Source organism: Etheostoma spectabile, chromosome 13 (assembly GCF_008692095.1).
Source record: "Etheostoma spectabile isolate EspeVRDwgs_2016 chromosome 13, UIUC_Espe_1.0, whole genome shotgun sequence".
In the NCBI taxonomy this organism is placed as follows: Eukaryota; Metazoa; Chordata; class Actinopteri; order Perciformes; family Percidae; genus Etheostoma; species Etheostoma spectabile.
In genome coordinates this window covers 18,174,300-18,184,167 of record NC_045745.1, presented here as the reverse complement: position 1 = coordinate 18,184,167, position 9,868 = coordinate 18,174,300, and the positions used below count along the sequence as shown (strand labels likewise).

At 40.7% G+C, this 9,868-nt stretch overlaps 1 long non-coding RNA gene across 1 annotated transcript in view; it reads right to left on the bottom strand.

Annotated features, from left to right (window-relative positions):
- Positions 1–9,024, bottom strand: part of LOC116700710 (uncharacterized) — a 9,724-nt gene extending 700 nt beyond the window's left edge. Inside the window, exons 1-3 of the long non-coding RNA XR_004334713.1 lie at positions 8,939–9,024; positions 4,792–4,865; positions 4,570–4,654 (exon numbers count right to left, since the gene is read on the bottom strand). This is a non-coding gene — a long non-coding RNA (uncharacterized LOC116700710). The remainder of the gene's footprint in view (positions 1–4,569; positions 4,655–4,791; positions 4,866–8,938) is intronic.
- Positions 9,025–9,868: the final 844 nt, after the last annotated feature.

The window sequence follows — 9,868 nt, the reverse complement described above, 5'->3', positions numbered from 1 at the left end:
TTTACCACATGAATTATCTGTATCCGGATCCGTAGTAGGAGTGGGCGGGGCCTAAACCGGAAGTGGTTCGATTTAACCCGGAAGTGGGTCTGGTTGTCTTGAAATGTGCGGGGCTTTAACCGGTATGTTATTTAAGCATGCAATTGATATGAGTTGATCAGAAATTGTTATTTATTGCTGATTAGAAAACTATTTACATGACAGCATCAAGCTTCAGATCAATGGTGGTGTCATGGTAACAAACTACATAGGCCTACAGTATATAACAAGTTTTGCACAATAAATACAGCAATGTGGTTGCAATTATAAGTAAATGTAATGAACAAGAGTTTCATACTCAATAATATAACTTTATTTTTTTAACTTTTATTTTTCTATGATCAGTGTGATCAATTTTTTGGAGTGTGAGTGTCTGTGCCTGTGAGTGAGTAAGAGATATATATATATATATGATAGAGAGAGAGAGAGAGAGAGAGAGAGAGAGAGAGAGAGAGAGAGAAACAAAGAGAGAGAGGGGGGCGGGGGGTTGGAATGTGTTTGTGTATCTTAATTTGTAATATTATTCATTTATACCCTTTTATTTTTTTTATAAAACACAGCAAGAAAGTTTCAGACACTCAAAAAAACTGGTTAGAGCAGCAGGCAGTTTAAAAAAATAAAAAAAAACTCAGACGGCAGAGATGCAACACGAGTAGCATTCTACCGAGTACTGTGTCTGAACCAACCCCACGGTTACCAGAAGTCTCCTGGTTACTAGGTACTAGTTCAAACTGAAGCATAAAACAAACCTGAAGCTTGAAGAAACCCTAAATGTTAACGGGAAAGCCCGCGGACCAGGAAGGGGAGAGAGCTGTTCACTTCTCCGTGTCCCGTGTGCGAGTGAGAGGCACACAGCAACGGGAGTGTCTGTGTAGAGAGGGGCGCTGGGACTAGCCAATCACAGAATAGTGTAGGGGAGGGGCGCTGGGATAGCCTATCACAGAATAGTGTGAAGGAGGCGTTGTTGACTGGCACTGTGACTAGCTATACAGAACGGAGACACAGTCAATGGAGAATTTCATTGAATCCGAGCACAGATATTGAATCGCATTACTCGGATAATACTTGTACTCGGCAAAAGTGCTTTATCGTACCGGTACTCGTTTCAGCCGAGTACTCGGCTCATCCTACCGACCAGGCTCCCTTTTACCTGTCTCTCTGGTTTTTTGCTGTAATAGTTTTAGACTGCTGGGGACATCCTTTGATACACTGAGCTCCTCTCTCCTCTATCTTCCTATCTTTTGATTTATGTGCATCCATGTCCCAGAAATGCGTGTTACTAACCTAGCTCTGGGGGGTCATTCCCCGGAGTCCTTATGTTCTTTTTTCCTCAGCATGTTCCCTCGGATCAGGGATGCTCCAAAATCAGGGTAGCAGCTGTCGCCATGGTCCCGCTACACGTTCTGCGGTGCCATGTTCATCTGCTACACTCTGAGGTGCCCAGCTACGTCCTGCTGTGCCTTGTAATGCCGCACAGTGCCCTGCTATGCCATGAACTACTACAAAGAACTGCTACAAACTACTATTTTTTTTCTATTTTTGTTATTTCCACTAACCCCAACCGGCCCGTCAGACACCGCTTACCAAGAGCCTGGAAATTGGAAAAGAACCAGACAGAGAAGTGCTACAGGCAGATGAAGTAGCTGCTTCAAGTGCGAGCTACAGCTGGCAGTAACGTTATTACTGTGCAAAGCCACATGCATATTTGTCTCTGTGTGTCTATTAAGAGGCACAAAGGCACTCTAAAACTTGCCCCGTTAGCTGCCGTTTTAGTTCAGTGGAAGCTTGTACACGTAGCTGCAGCTACTCAGCCACTGCACCAATTCAGGTCGAAGTCTTTTCAATCGAATGTACTCACATATTTATAGCAATCAAGATTAACATAAAGATTGTCTGGAATTCTCCTTTAACAACAAGTTTCATACCTCTCAACTCTGAGATCATCAATTTGTTTTTAGCATGTCATGCCCTATTAACATCTCATAACCCTTAAAGATTATAGAGGATTCTGGGTTTTGAGGTGAAAAGTTACTGCAGAAATAAGGAGGCCAATATAATTCTTGACATTGCTAAGGTTCTTGAGTTGGATGTGATAAAAAATAAGTGTTGCAAATAGGTTATTATTATTCCACCCCTTCTACTAGGGAGTTTGTCAACCAGTGCCAAAGCCATGAATAACTGGTGCATAAAATCAAGCATACAGCAATAGATTGGGGGAAGGCCCATTCTTATTTCAACATGACAATACCCACAGACACTAAGCAAGTGTCATGATGCCATCATGGCAGCCCTTTCCTCTCCCTGTTTGTGTGCATTGTTTGATTCCCTGTTTGTTATCCCTCATGTTTCTCCCTCCTGTTCTCTCTCTGTGAGTTGTGGGCGTGGCTTAGTTTGCAGGCTGCGTAAGGTGAAGTTCATCCTAAACATCCCCCAGTATAAGGCCGGCTCTGTGATCCAACCGTCACCTGATCGTACAGTCTACTAGAGTGGTACAGTTATAAATCTTGGCACCCTGTGTAATTCTGTTTCCTGGTGTTCTAGCTTGTGTGGCTAATGTTCTATATTTTCTCTCCAGTCTGCCTTGATTGCTTGTGATGATGCATCCTGGTACCCCTGCCTGCCTGCTTCTCTCTGGATGCAAGGAAGTTATCCACATGTTGTAATTGTTTGTTGGACTCTGGGGAATGTCATTATCACATGGTTGATGCCCCAAACAAAAGACACTGGTTCAGCAGGCACGCTCTGGAGAGCACACTGCACTCACCATTACAGGATTCCCTGGACGCAACACCCCCTTGCACTGTTAATTGTATATATTTATTTATCTGTATTAAATCACTTAAACGTATTTTCTGTGTGTCACGTCTGCTTTCGGGTCAAACCTCCAGTGCCGTTCCATAACAGCAGCGTTCATTAACAGATGTTATTATCAGTTTGGTGTGGACAAACTTGACTGGCCCGGGAGCGTATGCCTGCAGCCAGATTCATAAAATCTTGTGGAAACCCTTCCTGAGAGGAACAGGAGCTATTTTAGCAGCATTTTAATGTCTTCCTCTTTTGTTATTCCTTCTTGATCCTTCCCTTCAAACCTCATTTTCTTCCTTCTTTACTCCTCTTTCCCTCTTTGACCTCCTCTAATAGTCTATCTTCCTCAACTCATCTGACTGTCACCCTCTAATTCTCCCTCCTTGTTTTTTGCTCATTCATTCTGCCGCCTTCTTTTATTGGATCTACATATAGATAGCTTTCTTGCTTCTATTTCCTCATTAAAACATATTTGCTGCTCTTGTCCATTATGGCGGCGCTGCAGATACAGTATACTGTATACTCTCTCTCTGCTGGTTCCTGATTATGTCATGTCCAGGCTCCCAAGCCATTCCTTCACAGAGCCTAGAGCACAAAACAGAGGTGCTCCAATAAGAAAGTGGGTCTTTCTCTCAAAGGGCTTTTTCACATTAAACTTTCTCTAAACCCTTTTTGACCAAGAACTAAGCAACAATTTAGTCTAGCATATTTTGACTTGTCCCATGAATCTGGCCTTAGTTCAATCCCGTCAAACTATGTACACTATCTTTAAACCAGCATGATGACCTTTGCCCTTAATTGTCTGTCCCATCAGGTTTCCTCCTTCCAAAGGCTGGCAGGACAGCATCAGCCAGGAGCCAGGATGGGGTTGCCAAGTTTGTTCAGACGGAGATGATGGTAAAGCAAGGCATCAGTATGCCCTTTTCTTTGTATGACTAGCCTTGCTTAAGATAGCAATATGAAGTACTGATTGCAGATCCTTTACTTAAGAATAGTAGCCTACTTCAGAGAACGTATTTTTCCACCACTTCAATTGCCTAACCGGGCTTTCGTAGATGTGGTTCTTTGACAGAGAGTTATTGTTTAATTCATTTATTTTTATTATAATCTACCAGTCAAGTCACATCAATTATAAAAAAAGGGTAATGGTTTGTTATGGCATGTTGTGTTGTTCTGTTTCCCTCTGTTGCTTTTCCCGCTCCAGATGCAATCAGCTTCCCAACTGTAAACTCAAGGTCTAGCCCTCATTGTACAATTTGAAGCAGAGTAGTCTAATCCCAAGAAAGAATGGTCAATATAAGGGGAGTCTTGAAGCAAAAGGAGACCATAGCCTCCATCTAATATATGTATTTGGATGTTAAAAGGATGCGCTGAGAACCTCTCGCGCTATTAATAACTGTAGCCTGTTGGTAGACAAGCATCGACTTTTGGAGCACCGTGCGGAGCAACAATGCGGGGGCAGTGTGCATAACGTTTTGTACATCATACAAACCTGTTCATGAGAATGCACAGGAACACGCTGCCACCTTCTCTTTGATTTAGTGTGGTGTGATGGTCACAGTTTAAAATAGTAAACTGTACTGTGAGTGGTGGAACTGGCTGAGACACATAAAACATTAAGTTCAAGGCTTACACTATATCCTATGGTTGTAAGGAGTCTTTCTCAAAAATTAGCTGTGGAACAAATTTATGAGAGTGCATGTGTGTGTGAGTGTTTTCTGTCACATTTGGCAGAGATCAGCACTCCCCCCTGCTGGCCGCTCTGCATATCTGCTGGAATTAAAGTGTGTCCTTTGAAGCTTCTCAAACACTAGAGAAGCAGAAAGAAAGATGTATGCAGAAAAATACCAAAAACTCCAACATTGCAACAAAATATACTAAAACATTTGTTGTTGTAAATATATGCTGGCTGTGTGTGTGTGTGTGTGTGTGTGTATATATATTTACATAGTAGATTCTGTGTCCCATTATGTTCCAGTATTTTCCTGTTGAAATACATCCTGCTGGCTATGTGCAGGCTTCTGTAGTAGATAGAGAAAGTAAGGCTTCATTATTAGATCAATTACACAGTTTTATATGACTATTACAAAGTGTAGTGCCAAGGTAATAATCATAAAGCAAATGCATTAAGGATTTCAATGGCATGCTGTCCTCTAGTGAAGACTTATGGAGGAAGAGAGAGACACAGAGAGAGTCTCTTAGTATTCCACTTGAGACACTGCGCCTCCATATTGCAATTTCCTGTTTGAGTCTTATCTAGAGCAACCTGGAACTGCTCTCCAGCGGAGCCTCATGCAGCTCCCTCTGCTCACCTGCGTCCCTCTCTCTCTCTCTCTCTCTCTCTCTCTCTCTCTCTCTCTCTGCCTGCCTGTGCAATGTCATGATTACTATGCTAAGAACCAGTAAAGCTTAACTTGGACATCAGTCACTCAGACAACCAGTCAACTGTCTCACCTGTCAGTCAATCAGTCTCCCTGCTCACACTCGTTGAATTACTCGTTCAGTTGCTTGATTGATCGTTCAGACACTTACTCAGTCAGCGTTCTTTTGTTCTTTAATGTGTACTTTTCTCTCTGTGTTGTACAACATACATGCAAGAGGCATGTGAAAATAGACATAATTAGAGAGAACGAGGCCAAGTCACTCTTTTTTTAATGATCTCCCATTGAAGAGCTGGCCTCATTTAAGCTCTCACACTCCAAAGCGACAGGTGCTTGTTTGAGCAACGGCAGCGTGCTCTCTTGGACAGTAACAACCTCAAGTGATGCTACTACTTCCGTAATTAGACAAGGTGGAAAGTGTTACTCCTGATAGTAATGCTCCTGGCCAGTGTATTGGACATCTGTAAAGAAACTGTACTATTCATCCAACCAGAGGTTTTTTTTTTCCTCTATTGAGCACATCAAAATAATTTCAACACAGTAGCTAATCCATCATTTAAAAACAACAGACTCAGGTTAGTACTGTGCAGTGTTGTCTAAAAATTTGCATTCACTATAATAAGGCTGACTGGAAGTTGTTCTTCTGCTACGTGTGAACAGATGTTTGATTTGATTTAGAGCTAAAAAGATTCAACATCCTGTCACCACAGCAACAATAAAAGTGTTCTGCCAGAGGAAAATAAAATTCTGGCTCTTAAACTCTCCGATATACATCTAGTTTAATGAGCCCTTTAAGGTGGCCTCAGTAATATCAAACATTAGATACCTTCATTTTATAGAGAGATACAGAGTGGCAGGTAGAGCAGAGGACTGATCCCCCGTTCCTCAGATGATTATATTCTGTTCAGGCCCTGTTGCAGGGAGCAGCAGGAAGATCAAGCTTCGGCCACAGAATATGAATTTTATATCTGCAATGCAGCCAAGAGGTACCTTCATGTAACAGCCAACCTGCCTTGCCACTTTGTGCACCATCTGATTCTTTATAGCTCATTGGTTTGATATGAAATGTCACAGTTGTCTTACATTTTAAATGTTAACAGCTGATACCACTTTACTGCACGTGAATTAGATTATGTTTCTTGCAGACCTTTGTCAAGTTGTCAGTCTAAATCATGCTTGGATATTAACAATAATAATAATACATTTTATTTAAAGACGGCTTTCTTGGCACTCAAGGACGCCGCACAGGGAATTCATAAATTAAGAACAGCAAAACAAATACTATGCAACAGCTAAACAAACATATTGAATATGATCACTATCATTCTTAAATCAAAGAAGAATTTATTTGAATCAAATATTTAAATCAAAGAAGAATTTATTTGATTCCCAAACAAATGCATGAGTCTGTTATTCAAGGCCAAAGCAATGGCATGTACAACAGAAAGAAAGAAGAGAGAATGCACATGTGTTGGACTGTACAGTATATGGTGAAGTTGTAGCTTGTAGTTATGAAAAATTCATGGAGTTGTGGACGTTTCAGTCATGATGTGAACGAAAGGCTGTTAAAGTCCACCCAACAGCAGTGTGATGGATGAGTGGCTACATGCTGACAGGGGCTTTCTATTGCCTAATCATCAGTAAGGGTTTCACAAAGTCATATAATAGAGGAACCTGCAGGGTTAATTCATTTAAGTGGTAGATCCTTCATTTAAATAAAGTTAATTATACCAGACAGGATGAGGAAGCGAATGTGCATGCACATTATGCATTATTTCAAAATCAACTGAAGCCAAAGGCTAGTTGCATCACATTGTTCATGAATAGAGTTATTTTTTTTCTGGGGATAACTACAACTAAACTGAAACTACAAATTAGATGTTAATGGTAGGTGCCAACTGATGGGATAAAAACAGTACATCAACAACAACCTATCAAGCTTCAAACTGTTAAAATCAACCCTATGGCCAGAACAAGCCTCATACCAAGTTATTCTTTTCTGCCCAGACCTGGCTGAAGAGTAAAGTGCTGTTGTTTGTTTCTGTACTGTAGGTTTTTGTTTCCTGTTTGTGTATGATTCAGGGATTATTGTGTAGGTTTTGTGTTCCATGTTATTTGTTCTGTTTACTGTTTCATGTCCTGGCTTCCTCCCTTGTCTTGTCTAGTTGTACTTCTTGTCTTGTGTTTTCCAGTGTTTGTTCTGTTTCGTTGGATTTTGACGTCCCGGTTTTCGCCCCCTCGTCCTGTCTAGTTTTACTTCCATCCCTGATGTGTTTCACCTGTTCCTTGTTTGCTCGTTACCTCTTGTTTTTAACCTCTGTGTTCCCTTTGTCTCGTGTTGGATCATCTTTTTGTGTTGGTGTCCTGTCAACGTGTTTTCGGTCCGTGTGTTGTTTGTTGTTTGTTGTTTGTTCGTACTTCCCTGCTACAGCGTCCTGTGTGCTTTTTTAGCCGGTATCCTCATTTATCCCTAGGCCCCAGTTCATTTTGTTTCTTTGTTTTTTGACTTTCTGTTGACCTGCTGGACACCTTCTCTATTATTCTGCATTTTTTGGTTAAATATTTAAGCTCACCATATCTCCTGGCCTTCTCTGCATTTGGGTCCAACCTTCTCCACCTTCACAACAAGTGCTCTTTTGATATGACAATTCACCACCAAGCCATGTAAACATCCCGTTATATTATACCTGCTTCTTTTAATTGCAGTGCAGTTTCCCTGTTTATTCTCAGTGCTTTTTTGTTTTCCACTACAGCCCAGGTGGTCTACAGTTTGTCAAAACTATGTTTCAGCATTGTGTGGTCTCTTTTCTGTGGAGGTTTATAACGGGGAAATCACATTTATGCATTGTAATGAAAAAATTGTCATATCTAAACACGATTATAGGTCGATTTCCAAAGATTCCCAAAATGACACATATGACCGCTCTGTTTATTGGCTCACTGTGGCAATTTAATCATGTGACCGTTCTATTTAAAGCTTTAGTGCATAACTTTTTTTATATTAATGAACGCCTGTTACATGGGGTTAGGGTTAGCCATTACCAAATGAAATGCTTAAAAACTAATTAAGACTATCAGCTCCACAAAACTCTGGATATCTCAGTATGGCGATGGCCAGAAGATTGTTGAGTCCGGTGACTTTTTCCGTGCAGAAGTTTGAGTAAAGATAATTACCTCTACTGAAGAGTCCATGTTTTTTTTTAATCCTACGTGTCCTCCTTGGTTCCCAGCAACTGCGTGGAGGATGGCTGGGGGCGAATGCATGATCACGTAAGCTTTGCATCATGTGGATGCGGCAACGGTTTTGTTGTCGTTACTTAGAATTCCTAATGGGGTTTACAGAAACTACGCACCACAACTTTAACGTAACGTGCACTGTTTTAAACACGTACTTTAAACGTTAAGTTTAAACAACAAAATACCGGTAGTTACGGTTGGTAAAACATCAGGGATTGGCTTAAAATGAGTAACGTAAAACTGATAAATATTGTCCTAACATGATGTTACCTACATCATTGCGTCACCGACAAAGACCTGTAAAACTCTACTTGTTTTGGTCTGTCCACCACCCCTACTTTCCTCCTAATGTGGAATTTTGCACTCTCATACTTTGTAACCTCACTTACTCGTTTGCTCTCACAATATTTATTACAACCATTTCTGCACATCGATAGAGCCTGTTAGGTTCAAAGCCTTAAGTAAAAAATACTCACGGACACAGACTTGCTTCTTTTTTTCTTTGCAAAGGGGAATGAGTACTGAAAATCATTCAGCAGTCTTCCAAAGCACTCATCCCTTGCTCTGCTGTTTTATTGAGTGGGTGTGAACATAAAGTTGTTTTACATAAATGTGGGTTAGTATATCACTGTTTTACATAATGGGTGTTAGTATATCATATTCATTTCTTTACTATTGGTTGAGCTGTAGCTGGGTGTATTAGGCAGGTTTAGGGTTTAACATAGTTCACCAAAGTTGAATAAAAGAACAATATGCCTCTTTCACACAGTCACAGCTGCAAGTTTATCTTATCTTACTCTGCTAGCTCGACCATCCTGTGTCTAGCTTCCCTCATCTCAAAGCTTTTCTTCATTTCTCAAGGTTTCACATATTCACATGATAACTACTTCCCAATGTAATTTTGTTCAGTTCCTACAAGCCAGATGATGGCGGTGGAGCCAGATAACCCGATGCCCAGAGAGTAGTGTCCAGCACAGCCCCAACTGTACGCTAAACAAAGGAAACAGGATATTATTCCTTGCTTTTAAAATATTTTAATAATTTATACGGTTTATTGATCCCCAGCGGGGAAATAACGATGTTGAAAGGTATAGTGTTGTGTTTGGCAATAATATTCAATACAGGAAACATGACAATGCACTAAATTTGTATTTATTCTTCAGGTTTTCGGCTATTGTTTAATGGCTGCAAGTGACGGACATTAAGGGGTCACAAGACAAAAAAGAAATGCTGTGAGAAATTCTATTCACCTCCGTTGAACTGATGGAGGCAAACGTATGTCTTCTTCTAACATTCTTCATGGAGGAAAGGATGCAGATACCCTCACTGACATGTGAGTTTATTTTGGCATATTTTCTTTCTCTTATTTAAACTTAAACCTACATGGAGCTGTATTGACACCCAGA